The sequence below is a fragment of the Pelodiscus sinensis genome, chromosome 22 (assembly GCF_052426305.1).
Source record: "Pelodiscus sinensis isolate ZL-2025 chromosome 22, ASM5242630v1, whole genome shotgun sequence".
Taxonomy (NCBI): Eukaryota; Metazoa; Chordata; order Testudines; family Trionychidae; genus Pelodiscus; species Pelodiscus sinensis.
This window is the reverse complement of record NC_143073.1, coordinates 1,620,782-1,635,152: the sequence shown is the minus strand read 5'-3', so window position 1 is coordinate 1,635,152 and position 14,371 is coordinate 1,620,782. Positions and strand designations below refer to the sequence as shown.

At 47.8% G+C, this 14,371-nt stretch overlaps 1 long non-coding RNA gene across 1 annotated transcript; it reads right to left on the bottom strand.

Moving 5' to 3' along the window:
• Positions 1-300: 300 nt before the first annotated feature.
• On the bottom strand, positions 301-3,141 carry LOC112545912 (uncharacterized). The gene is made up of 2 exons (XR_003089500.3): positions 2,849-3,141; positions 301-1,248 (listed from the first exon to the last, which is right to left on the bottom strand). It is a non-coding gene; the product is annotated as an uncharacterized LOC112545912 (long non-coding RNA).
• Between the last annotated feature and the right edge of the window lie 11,230 nt (positions 3,142-14,371).

The window sequence follows — 14,371 nt, the reverse complement described above, 5'->3', positions numbered from 1 at the left end:
GAATGGGAAGGAATAACCATCACCCTGCTTGGCTTAGTTGGGACAAACAGGAGAATGGCTGGAAAAAACCTTTTATGATTGCCCGACCGGATTCTTTTCCCACCTCAAGGCTCAAGTGGGACGTATGTCTCCCTGCCCAGGACGGAAGGGTCACCCACACTCCTGGGTTCAAAAGGGTATTTAGATGCCTCTTTCTTACTGATTTCCGTGGGAGTTGGGCGTGAAAGCAGCTCACTAAATCTGGGCCACAAAGGCTGGGGAATAAGGCGTGGAGCCTAAAGGAAATCCAGAAAACAGATATTCTGATGCAAAAAGTTTACTGTGAATAAGAAAAGGCATACATGGGTGCAGACAGAAACAATGCAGAGAAGAAAGGCCACGTCTCCAGGTTTCTGAGAGGGTCTGCCAAGAATCACCCCTTCTGAGGTGATGTTTCACACCAGATGTTCTTCTTGCTTCGTGGCTCCTGGGGAGTTTGATAACTGAGTTTTGCTTGCAATGATTTTACTGCACTTATTTAATCTTAGGGTCAAACGAGACAAAGCCCAGCACAAGCAGAGCGCTACGCTGCTTCTCCATGATACGTTTTCCATGGCACAGTTACATGAAAAAAGAAAAGACATTTAGTTAAAGAAAGGGCTTAAAACAAGGCACAGGCCTCTCTTGCCAGGAAGGGGCACTGAGTGAGTATAAATGTTGTTTGTCCCAACCCGCAGATCCCTAGGTCACTGACTGTCACACCGGCCTAAAGGGACCTTCATGGGATTGAGCTTCAGGCCTTCAGATAATTAAAGGAGAAGTGGAGAGTAGAAGGAACAATAATAAAGAGGAATTTGGGAAATACAGATGTGGGGCAAATGGACAGAATTGCTGACCGCTCACAGATCTGAGGGGTTGTGGAGGGTCAGCATTTCAGAAAGCCATTGCCCGTGAGCTCAGTTGTGAATCCATCTCCTGCTTTTCATTTCCTGGTTGTTCCTTGTTCTGAGGCTCTTCTTGCGGGATTTAACATGGCCAGCATCTTCCATATTGGTACCCACACCCATGGCCCCAACGGGAAGAAGAAGGGTAGTAACAGCCATTGTCATACCCCCAGCCACATCTATAGGGCCTAGAGTAGCACCCTGGCCGATAGCAGTCGTAGTGGCCCCGGTAGCCGCCACCGCTCCCATAACTGCAGGGGCTATAGCCCCAGCAATGAGAAATCTTTTGGTGCTGGTAAGTCATCTCCCTGCGTTGAAAGTAAACCTGAAACACAGGAAGGAAAAGAGTCAACAACAATGTATTAGAGCCAGCCCAATGAAAAGAGCAAAGGCTCAGTTAACTATTGTAATAGAGGCCATGAACGAGAAAGGGAGAGAGAGAAATGGAGCAGGAAAATTATGCCCAAGCTCCTCGGTTGCTAGCTCTATAGTCCTTCCTGTTTCCTCTTTCTAGTCTCTGGCTCCCCTCTCTCTTAGTCTGTGTCTGCACTACCAAGGGTTGTCGACATAACTTATGTCAACACCCACAATCATTAGAAGGTGTTCACACTTGCTCCCTCTGTCAACAGAGCATGTCCAAACTGGGGGTACCATCATTGACAATGTGAGCAATGCACTGTGAGTAGGTATCCCATGCTGCCGTGCTGTGGGAAGGCGGAGCTGATCCCTGTGCATCTTGGAATTCCCCTGGAGTTCTCCCACAGCCTCTTCAGCTGCTGGGAGCCCTTGGTGTTGAGGAGTGTCAAAGCAGCACAGTGGCCTGTGACCCTCCTCCTGTAGCAGCAGCCTGCCTGCTACTGTGTGCCTAGTGCAAGGTCGAACAGGAGCAGTCCCATGATTTGCTCTTTGTTCTCCAAACAGAGCCGCTCACTCAGCTGTCACATACTTCCAGAACCTTTAAAAGGGGAGGGGAGTACCCTGCAGGGCAGCAGAGATCACAGAACACTGAGCACAGCCAGCAGGGCAGGCCTTGTGGGATAGTGGTGGAAGCCAGTTCTCTTGACAAAACAAACAGCAGACTCCACACTGGCTCTGTCAACAATAAAGGGAGGGGAAAAGACACAAGTCTCTGGCAGGACTGGAAATGTTTGTTGCCAGAACTGGATGTTCTTCCCAACAGAAATTGCAAGGCAGTGGAAAAGATTGTCACTGTTTTGTCACCAAAAGGCAGGTTTCGATGTCAAAACACTGTAGAGTAGAAGTAACCTTAGTCTCTCTTCTATCCAACCCCTTTGAACCTTTCTCAGTTCTGTGTTTGCAGCGTACTGACTGGGCTATGCAAACAGAGAATAGACAATATTTCTGCCATGTGCGCAGGGTGATTTTATTCCTATTACAAAATATTTGTGCAAAGTAGGCAGGGACAAAATTTGTTAAGATAAGTTCCCATTGTTTCAGCATGCGAACCACTTCTCTCCCGAATCACAGAATGGAGCTTTAGCGTCTATAATTTGTGTACTTGCTAATGAATGAATAGAAAAAATATTCTTTTGTCAAAATAAAGCACCGAGAACCAGATCCTGAGCCAGTAGAAACCAGCCCTTTAAAGCAGAATGAAGGGCTTAAAGTAACCTACATTATTTGCAGTTCTACATATAAAATTGTTTCTAGTGCACATAGGACTTAGGAATAGCCATACTGGATACATGTGGAGGTCCGTCAATGTCCCTCTTCAAGCTGTAGCATTAATTTCTAAACTATGTCTCCAAAAACATGCAACTTATTAATAATCATTTTAAAATGGAAAAGATCCCTTCATATAGCCAACAATCACAGAGTTATGGGCAAAATGGAGTCCTAAATTAAAACCATCTCTAATATGACATCCCATTAGGTATAGAAAGACTCAGCCAAATCAGACTTACCCAAGTTATCGAGGAGGAGAAGTCGAGAGAAGTGGTTCAAGAAACCTGAGTTGTGAGGACTTTTATACAATTTCTCAGATTGCCTGGAGAAACGGCGCCACCCTCTCTCTTTAGCTCTTAATCCATTTCAAAACACGTTTTTCTTGTGCATGTGACTCCCTGAATGGATGTAATTGTGTTCAGAGTTATTGTGTTCTCAGCCTTACACGACATGACATGCATAAGAGTCTAGCAGGTGTCTTTCATCCTAGATGGTTTATTGGACCTGTGAGGCATGGTTTCATCTTTGGGACTGTGTGGGAATGGGAATGACTCAGAAGGACAGGCAGAACCGTGTCCATTGTACAGTCTACTGTTTCATGAAGGAATCCTGCTTGGTGTAGGCCCAGCTGGTGTGTGTTGGGGGCATTGCACAGTTCTTCCTAAAAACAACAAGTCCTGAGGCACCTTAAAGACTAATACATTCATTTGGTCACTAGAAGACTCACTGGGCATTGCTCGGGTCCATCAGGGCAAGGTGCTGGCAGTGTGGGGGGTGTAGGAGTAAGAGAGGGGCCTTGTGGGGGCTCAGAGCAGGGACCTGGAGATGGGGGTATGTGGGGGTCAGGGTTAGGGGGTAAGGAGAGGCTCAGGGCAGGGACCTGGAGATGGGGGTATGTGGGGGTCAGGGTTGGGGGGTAAGGAGAGGCTTAGGGCAGGGACCTGGAGATGGGGGTATGTTGGGGTCAGGGTTAGGGGGTAAGGAGAGGCTCAGAGCAGGGACCTGGAGATGGGGGTATGTGGGGGTCAGGGTTGGGGGTAAGGAGAGGCTCAGAGCAGGGACCTGGAGATGGGGGTATGTGGGGGTCAGGGTTAGGGGGTAAGGAGAGGCTCAGGGCAGGGGCCTGGAGATGGGGGTATGTGGGGGTCAGGGTTGGGGGTAAGGAGAGGCTCAGGGCAGGGGCCTGGAGATGGGGGTATGTGGGGGTCAGGGTTGGGGGGTAAGGAGAGGCTCAGGGCAGGGACCTGGAGATGGGGGTATGTGGGGGTCAGGGTTGGGGGTAAGGAGAGGCTCAGGGCAGGGACCTGGAGGTGGGAGTCAGGGTTGGGGGGTAAGGAGAGGCTCAGGGCAGGGGCCTGGAGATGGGGGTCAGGGTTGGGGGTAAGGAGAGGCTCAGGGCAGGGGCTAGGGATGCAGGAATCAGAGCAGGGGGTGAAGAGGGGCTCAGGGCAGGGGATGGACTTTGGCGCCAGCTCCTCCCTGGGGCTGCCCTGGAGTGTTTGTGGGGCGTGTGGTGGCACTCCCTGTGGCTAGCCCAGAGGAGTGGGGCTCGTGCAGCAGCTGGCAACTGCTCTTTAGGGCAGTAGATGCCAGCCAGTGGCTGCATCCTGAGGTGCTTGCTACCTCCCTCTGGTCATGGGTGAGTGTAACTGTTGCTGCTCACACCCCTCCCCTTCTGTTTGAAAGGACACAGTCTCATTCCAGGCACATCCCATTGTCCTGGTACAGCCAACCCCTGACTTTGGATATGCAGCTTCCTCTTCTCCTAACTCAAAGCGATTTGGCGGTCCTGGCTCTTACCGTGTAGGAGGAGTTCTGGAACAAACAGATTCACAGACAGACAGACAGACAGACACATTTCTAAACTATATAGCTACATAAACGTTCATGGGCTGCTGTATCTGACCTAGTGGGCTCCAGCCCACGGCAGCTCATCAATGTGCTAGTTGTTAAGGCGCCTGCAGGACGCCTTGTTGCTGGAACAGATGAACCGCACTACCCCTCAGAAACTGCTCTTCCTGGAATTCTTAGGAGGAGCTCAGGGCATTCTCAGAGTCTGCGCGCCAGGGATTTCTGATCCAGCAGCCGCGGGAGTCAGTAGGAGTCATTACCCTGGGGGGGTTTGTCTGGCCCTTTGGCGTGAGAGTTCCCCCAGCAAGAGGACACTATAGAACCATCACTTCTGTCCCTTAACAGCAGGGGAGCCGACAGCCTCCACAGGCCCCTGGGCGAGGTGGCGGGGGGCCCGGTTCCATGCTCCCAGAAGGGCTGGGGCCTTGAGAGAAGGGGTCCTGAGATCTCCTTGGCTCTCCTTGTCAGTGGGCCTGCTTGGCAAGGGCCAACGTTTTTCTACAGCTTTTGTGCCGCCCCTCCGTGCAGAGGTGAATTGCCCCTCGTGGTGATTAAAGCACAGTCGACATCCAACCCCCCTGACGTCACTAGAGCTCGGAGGTGAGGGACGGGGGAGGGTGGACACATGCACTGCAATCGTTTATAAAAACTATGGAAAAAATCTGGAACATTTGCATAAAAATATGGGAACATCCGAGCGGCCAGGCTGGGTCGGACCAAAAGTCCATCTAGCCCCGTGTCCTGGCTGCCCACAGTGGCCAGTGTTGGGTGCCCCAGAGGGAGTGAACAGAACAGGGAACCATCCAGTAACCCCTCAACCGTCTCCCATTCCCAGTCTCTGACAAAAAGGCTCGGGACATCCTCCCTGCCCACCCTTACAGCACCTGCAGCAGGATCTGCCTTCATCAATAGGCAAGGCAGACAACTCACAGAAACTTCAGAGGGGTCGCCGAGTCAGTCTGCACTGGATAAACTTAAAAACCAACAAACAGTCTGGTCGCACTTCAAAGACGAACAAAACATGTTTTCGGTTCTGGACATCCAACACTCCGGGCATCCAGAGAAGTGGGCTGTGCCCACGAAAGCATGATCCCATCGACATGTTTTGTTCGTCTTTACAGTGCTACCAGACTATTTGTTGGTTTTTAAGTTTAACTCGCAGAAAGTTTGCCTACCAGGATGGGAGTTTGGAAAAAAGAAGATTAAGGGGGGACATGATAGCGGTTTTCAAATATCTAAAAGGGTGTCACAAGGAGGAAGGAGAAAATTTGTTCCTCTTGGTTTCTGAGGACAGGACAAGGAGTAATGGGCTTAAAGTGCAGCAGGGGAGGTTTAGATTGGACATTAGGAAAAAATTCCTAACTGTCAGGGTGGTCAAATATTGGAATAAATTGCCAAGGGAGGTGGTGGAATCTCCCTCTCTGGAGATATTTAAGAACAGGTTAGATAGACATCTGTCAGGGATGGTGTAGACGAAGCTTGGTCCTGCCTTGAGGGCGGGGGGCTGGACTCGATGACCTCTCGAGGTCCCTTCCAGTCCTATTATTCTATGATTCTATGATTCCAGTGTAACACCCTCGACAGTTTCCTCTAACCAGACGAGGGTGAAGAGCCTTGTTTTGATTTATTTGCCCTGGCCATGCACAGAGTTGTGCTCATTGATGCATTCTGCTCTTCTGCTCTTCCTATAGAAATTCCTTTTCAAAGTTTAACAGAACCGCACCCCCCCAATTTTATTTATGGAAATCTAAAGATCCCAAACTGTGAGCTGTCTAGGGGAATGACCTGCATGACCGTGGCAGACATTTGTAAAGTGATTCCATTGCTCAAAACAAGGGCGTTCTCCACTAACAAACTGTCATTATCTTAATAGTACAAGATTTCAAACATCAAAACCCTTAATGAGTGTTTGGGAAGAGCTTTGATATTCTGAGTTCTGAGGAAGTGGAACATCCTCCATGATGGTGATCATGCAGAGAAACACCGTAACGTTAAGCTGAAGGTCTCATAGAAAAGGAGTGGCAGCCAGGAATACATCCCAGGCGTCTCGACAAGTTGTGCTACATCCATACCATTGACCTTAAACTCTAAGGCTCTGCTTTCTTGGGAACTCCTCATCTGTTACTAGCTGATGATTAGTCACATAGGGACTCATCTGTGGCTTGGCTCACTTTATAGTTTTGTTGCTGAACTTCTGGAGGAATCATCTCCCAGTTGAAGCTCCTCTCCCCCAGCCCTGGAGCCATTAAAGGGGTAGACCCAGGCCACAGGGCCTGTGCCAGCTCCAAGCCTGTCAGCCCAGAGCCAGCAGTGGCCACCGGGGCCCCTGACCTAGTGGCCCCAAAACATGAGCCAGCAAGCCACTGGCAGCCAGCCCTCCACCGCTCCCCAGGAGCAGTCTGCCAGCTCCCAGGAGGCTGACAGGGGCTGGAGAAGGCGGGGGCCTTCCTGGTCCTGGGCGGAGATCATGGACCGTACTCAGGTTTGGGGGGGATGCCCCCAACATCCATGATCTCTGCACTAGAGGGAGGAACGCGGCCGTCTATGGCAGGATAGCTGCCAGCCTGGCCACCAAAGGCCACATGCGAATCCAGGAGCAGGTTTGCATGAAAGTCAAGTTGGTCCGGAAAGACCCCCAACCCTGAGCTTCCCCTCCCCCTTCTTCCCCTGGCTTCCCCCTTCCAGCTCCCTCCTCCCAGGTTTACCCCTCTCCTCTCCCACCTCCTTTTCCCAGTCTCCCCAGAGGTTCATCCCCCCCCCCCCCCCAGTTTTGTTCAATAAACCCAGTTACTATTTTTGAACATACGTGTCTTTTATTTGACATCAGGAAGGCGTGCTAGGGACAAGTAAGTGGAAGGACGTGAGGGAGGAATGGGGCATGAGCCTGTGGTAGGGAGGACCGGGGTGGCTCCGAGGGCTCCTTGGGGTGGATGCTCTCCCGCAGGGCCTCCTGAATCCTGACAGCCCCCCATTGATTCCTCCACCCCCGGATGGCAGCCTGCAGCAAGTGCAGCTGGGCTGATAGCAACGACCCCACGAGAGGTACCAGCGTGCCATGGGGCAGCTCTGGCTCCATGTGGCCGAGTGCTGTGGTGTCCCGAGTGCAGGCACTCAGGGCACTCCAGGACAGGACTGCTTTGCTGTCCCTCATCGAGGTAGACAAGCAAGCGGGGAACCCTGAGAACTCTCTGTCCGGGGTGGGGGTCGGGTTCCTTTAAGCACGGACCTCAGTTAGCCTGAGGCAGCAGCCCCACACACTAAGTCCTTACCTGATGCCCTGCCAGTACTGGTTCTGGCCAGCCTTAACTTCGGTTCAGGGTCCCCTCAGTGTGGACGCGCAATTTCGAAATAGCAAAATGCTATTTTGAAATAGCGCATCTACACACAAAAACTATTTCGAATTAGCTTAATTTGAATTAACTATTTCTGTTTAAGTTAATTCAAAATAGCGCTGTAGTGTAGACATACCCTGAAAGGGTCCCAAAGTCGGAGGCTGGGAATCTTAAACCGAATCCTGGAATGGCATCTTGGACTCTGACGAACATGTTAAAAGTGGATCTATGATTTATCTTTGGAACACGTACTCACAACAAACACAACTGCTCCTGCAATAATAATACTCGTAACACATAATGAGAGGTTGCAAAGGGCTTTGAAATGCTCAGATCAGAGCCAGCCTCGGGCAATCCACCTTGAAAGTTATAATTAGAGCAGTTTGCTGCAGAGGGGAACGGAGGCAGGTTACGATGAAGGTCAGAAAGAGAGTGATTGAGAAATCAGGAAAAAAAAAGTAAGATTAGGATTACTCCTGAGAAATAACAACCTGAATATCCTGAACCTCACTGGCCACTTGCCATTCACCACTGACTGAGTCATTATGAAGCTCTTTGAAATGCTCAGATCGGAGCCAGCTGCAGGCAATCCACCATGAAAGTTATAATTCTACCAGTTTGTGACAGAGGTAAATGGAGACACGTTAAGGTGAAGGTCATGAGAACATGAGAATGGCCATATCAGGACAGACCACATCTAGCCTAGTATTCTGTCTGCCAACAGTGGCCAATTCCAGGTGCCCAGAGGGAATGAACACAACAAGGAATCCCCTGTTGCCCATTCCCAGATTCTGACAAACAGAGGCTAGGGACACCATTCCTAGCCATCCTGGCTAATAGCCATTGATGAATCTATCCTCTGTGAATTTATGTAGCTTATTTTTGAACCCTGTTAAAGACATGGGCTTCACAATGTCCTCTGGCAAGGAGTTCCACAGGTTGACTGGGCGTTGTGTGAAGAAATACTTCCTTACATTTATTTTAAACCTGCTCTCTATTAATTTCATTTGGTGACCCTTAGTTTTTGTGTTATGGGACTGAGTAAATAACTTTTCACTTTAGAAAAGAGGAGACAAAAGGGGGGATATGATAGAGGTCTATAAAATCATGACTAGTTTTAAGAAAGTCAATAAGGAAAAGTCCCAGTCTTCTTAATGTCTCCTCAGATGGCAGCTGTTTCAAATACCTAATCATTTTTGTTGCCCTTTTCTGAACCTTTTCAGTGCCAAGATACATATTTGAGATGAGGTGACCCCATTTGTACGTAGTATTCAAGATGTGGGCGTACCATGGATTTATACAGAGTCAATAAGATATTCTCTGTCTTATTCTCTGTCTGGGCTATCCGCTGCCCGCGTGCTCCACTGCTTTGCTTCCTCTCCCTGGTCTGCTGGAGACCAGGGAGAGGGTCCGTTCGTAACTGTGGATCCGACGTAAATCGGATCCGCGTAACTCGGGGACTGCCTGTATAGCAATGTGCAATACTTTGCATTTATCAACATTAAAATTCATCTGCCATTTTGTTGCCCAGTCACCTAGTTTTGTGAGATCCTTTGGAAGCTCTTCAAAGTCTGCTTTGGACTTGACTATCTGGAGCAGTTTGGTATCATCTGCAAATTTTACCACCTCACTGATTACCCCTTTGTCCAGATAATTTATGAGTATCGAAGGATGCACACGTTTTAATTAATAGAGATGGAGTTAGTTTGATCTTGCTGAAACAAAAGAGAGGACTGCGCAGCACTTTAAAGACTAACAAGATGGTTTATTAGGTGACGAGCTTTCGTGGGCCAGACCCACTTCCTCAGATCCTTTCTGTGCAAGTTTTTTCATATGGTTGATGGATTTCCATTCCAAACGGCTAAATGTAGAGCCTTGTATGTAGAATAGTAATAGAGGTGTAGCCATGAAAGCTCATCACCTAATAAACCATCTTATTAGTCTTTAAAGTGCTGCATAGTCCTGTCTTTTGTTTCCGCACATTTTAATTAAGACAATATTACTACCTGTGTCATTCCTACGAATGTAACAGTGATGAACTTCCCATATAGCCTCTGGCAGAAGGAGTCAGAAATATCGGGTTGAGTTTCTGTTTCTGCACTTCATACTCATGTGACCCTCATCACAAAGTGCCTCTTTTTCGACACCTATAAAACAGGGACATTAAGGGTGTTAATGCTGGAAATTATAAAGTGTTCTTCAAAATGAAGATTTCAAAGGATCTCAGAACACTCCTGGGTATTTCACACATGCAAAGGGGCTGTATTCTGAAATAGTGTTAAATTATTCTGGGATTAGATACCTCTGCAATGAGTAAGAGAGTCACTTTTAAAAAATAGAGGCCAAGGTCTCTCGTGTCACTCCTTTAATCGGGTCATGCGTAGAGTCACAGAATTTAGGATATTTTAGTTTCATTCCAATGCATTTGGCAATAAACCTGCTTGATTGGTTTCATCCTGGCCTGAATCTGTCGTTTCTGGGGGCTCAGAGGTCTGCTGTGCTGACCCAAGTGAACGGGGTCTAATGCGTTAGAGGCAGCATGCGCACGCATGCATGCATGGAGCCAAAAGTATATCATCACCGACGGAGCAGAGGACCTGTCAGGAACCCACTGGGACAACCCCGATACCTTGACTGACGACATGGGATAGTTTTAAACACCTGGAAGATAATAAGGTGATAGGGAACAGCCAGCATGGATTTGTAAAGAACAAATCATGTCAGACCAATCGGATAGCTTTCTTTGACAGGATATCAAGTTTTGTGGATAAGGGAGAAGTGATGGATGTGGCATATCTACACTTCAGTAAGGGTATGTCTACACTACCCCGCTAGTTCGAACTAGCGGGGTAATGTAGGCATACCGCACTTGCAAATGAAGCCCGGGATTTGAATTTCCTGGGCTTCATTTGCATAAGCCGGCCGGCGCCATTTTTAAATGCCGGCTTGTTCGAACCCCGTGGAACAAGGAGTACAGATAGTGCGGAATGGCTTGCTAGTTCGAACTATCTAGCCCGTGCCGCGTGTAGCCGCGCGGCACGGGGTTCGAACAAGCTGGCATTTAAAAATGGCGCCGGCCGGCTTATGCAAATGAAGCCCGGGAAATTCAAATCCCGGGCTTCATTTGCAAGTGCGGTATGCCTACATTACCACCCTAGTTCGAACTAGCGGGGTAGTGTAGACATACCCTAAGGCATTTGACATGTTTTCACACGACCTTCTTATCAATAAACTATGCAATAAACTTATCAAGAAATGCAACTTAGATGAGGCTGCCGTAAGGTGGGTGCAGAACTGTCTGGATAACCGTTCTCAGAGAGGAGTTATTAATAGTTTACAGTCATGCTGGATGGACAGAAAAAGGGGATTCCAAGGGTCAGATTTGGGACCTGAGAGGGGTGGCAAGCGCTTTGGAGATTAGGGGGGTCATAATTCAAAATAATCTGGACAAACAGTCTGAGGTAAATAGGATGAGGTTCAATAAGGATAAATGCAAAGTGCTCCACTTGGGAAGGAACAATCCATTTCTCACACACAGAATGGGAAGCGACTGTCTTGGAAGGAGTACGGCAGAAAGGAATCTAGGGGTCAGAGTGGACCACAAGTTAAATATGTCAAGAGTGTGACACTGTTGCAAAAAAGCAAGCATGATTCTGGGCTGCATTAACAGGAAGACACGAGGAGTCATTCTTCCACTCTACTGTGCACTGATTAGGCCTCAGTTGGAGTATTGTGTCCACTTCTAGGCACCACATTTCAAGAAAGTTGTGAAGAAACTGGAGAGGCTCAAAAGAAGAGCAACAAAAATGGTGAAAGGTCTAGAAAACATGAGTTATAAGGGAAGACTGAAGGAACTGGGTTTGTTTAGTTTACAAAAGAGAAGACTGAGAGGGGACATGAGAGCCATTTTCAAGTACCTAAAAGGCTGTTACAAGGAGAAGGGAGAAAAATTGTTTTCGTTGACCTCTGATAATAGGACAAGAAGAACTAGGGATCACCATATTAAATTAATGAGTAGCGTAGCAGGTTTAAAAAAACAAAAGGATGTTTTTCTTCATGCAGCACACAGTCAACCTGTGGAACTCCTTGCCCGAGGATGCTACGAAGACCAGGATTTTACTGGGTTCAAAAAAGAACTAGATAGATTGATGGAGGTTAGGTCCATCAATGGCTGTTAACCAGGATGGGTAGGAATGGTGTCCCTAACCTCTGTTTGTCAGAGGCTGGGAATGGGTAACAGGAGAGGGATCACTTGATGATTGCCTGTTCTGTTCATTCCCTCTGGGGCATCTGTACTGGCCACTGTGGGCAGATAGGACACTGGGCTGGAAGGACCTTTGGTCTGACCCAGTCTGGCCACGCTTATATCTTTATGTTCTTGTGATGGGCTTAAATGCCAGCAGGGGAGGTTTTAGTTGCACATTACGAAAAACTTCCTGCCTGTCTGGGTGGTTAAACACTGGGATAAATTGCCAAAGGAGGTTGTAGAATCTCCATCTCTGGGGATATTTAAGAGCAGGTTGGACAGACACCTGGCAGGGATGATCTAGATGGTGCTTGGTCCTGCCGTAAGGGCCGGGGACTGGACTTGATGACCTCTTGAGGTTCTTCCCATTCTAGTGTTCTATGATTCTATGAAAAGATTGAAGTGGGAATATCTAGTACATAGGCATTTTTCTTTCCCCAGGCCAAAAGGTGAATTAGAGACTAATAGCCCTGACAAAAAATACACTGAAGGCAATGGAGAGATTTCATTTGATTTCAAAGGGAATTGGTTCTGACTCATGTCATATTTGTCCGAATGCAGAAAAATTGCTCTCCGCATCCTAGCATGCTGAGAATGAGCTGCCCAGTGTCCCCAAACAGTGACCAGTATGAAGTGGAAGGATCAAACTGGATTTCTACTTATTTAGACTGTGCTCCTGAGGCAGCGCTGAATGACCTCGACAGTCACTCTCATTGCACCACCAAGAAACGCAGGGGAATGACACAAGGAATGAAGAGTGAAATGAGCATCAACGGGATTAGCCTAATACACGCCAAAACCTGAGAAAGCAGCTGCATCAAAAGCAGGATGGGCCAAAGCAACCAAGTTTGTATGATCACTAATTGGGGGTTGCTGTACAAAATGCATCATAAATCCTCCAGGCCATCCTGGAAACTGTATAAAAGGCCTCACAACCCAGAACTCTTCTAAACGCTTCTCTGGACTTCATCTCCTTGGTGAGCTCGGTAAGTCCAATTTGACTCCATCTCTTTCAACCCCAAGATAGATCAGAGTAGGGTCCATTTCCATTTTGGACTGAATCTCGCACTTATTCTATGTAATTTTTATCACGCATGATATTGTTCTTCCATAATTATCTTCTGTAGTTGTTGGTTGTGGTGGATTCATGATTTCAAGTCATCAATGTGGATTTTAGGAGCATCACACACAATTGAAAAACATTTCTTATGAACTGGAAATTGACTTACGACATATAATCCTTTCTGAAGTTACTTTAATGTCCTTTAGCTATTTCTCATTTAGACTAGGAAAAAAACTTTCCCAGTTTAGTCCACACATGGCCAGTTCAGCACTCTGCTACTGTATTCTAGCTGTCTATGTTCTTACGAGCAGAAAAAAGCCAAACGAGGATGCTTCTCCTCGCATGGTGTAATTGTGATTTGCTTCTTTCAAGTCACTGGACCTGAACTCATTTCACTCCAGTGGAGGATCTTCTCCTTAGTGATTTATATGGGAAAGGAAAAGTTTCTCTTCAGTCATCAGCAAATGTTGGTGACTCCCAAGATTTGGAAAAGCACAGAGCCACTTTATGAAGGGAGACACTACTGGTTTGCAGGGAGATATTGGCTGCTCTCACGAAAGGAACAGACTAGCGCTAAGCCATCTGTAGTCTCTTGGGGTATGTCTACACTGCATGGCTCCATCGACGGAGACATGTAGATTTGTTTACTGGGCATAGGAAAATGAAGCAGCGATTTAAATAATCGCCGCTTCATTTAAATTTAAATGGCTACCGCGCTGTACCAATCAGCTGTTTGTTGGCTCAGCGCGGTAGTCTGGACGCTCCGTGGTTGACTTCAAAGGCATTTGTCAACCACCCCAGTAAACCTCATCCCACGAGGCATACCGGGGAGGTCGACAAATACCTTTGATGTCAACCGCGGAGCGTCCACACTAGTGCACTGAGCCGAGGTAGCCTATGCCGGGTAGCTTATGCTGGGTAGCCTGTCGCCAGAGGCATGTAGTCTAGACATACCCTTGGAGAAATGTCTTCAATAGACACAGAATTCCCACCAATGAAATAGTTACACTGTTTCCAGGTTGGCTGAATTTCAGTCATTGAGGTAGTTTCAAAGGGGCCCTTGGGAAGGGGACTTTACTGTGAGTGGAGAAGAGGAATAGAGAAAAGAAACAGGAACAAATACATATCCCTGAACTAAGTATCTAAATGCACTCCTCCTCCTCTTTCCATCAGGCCCCATACAGACCCCACTACAATAGGAACCCAGCTAAGAGACGAGTGTTCTAACAATACCTACACCTTCTCGATATTCTGTCTTCTGTTGTTTTTC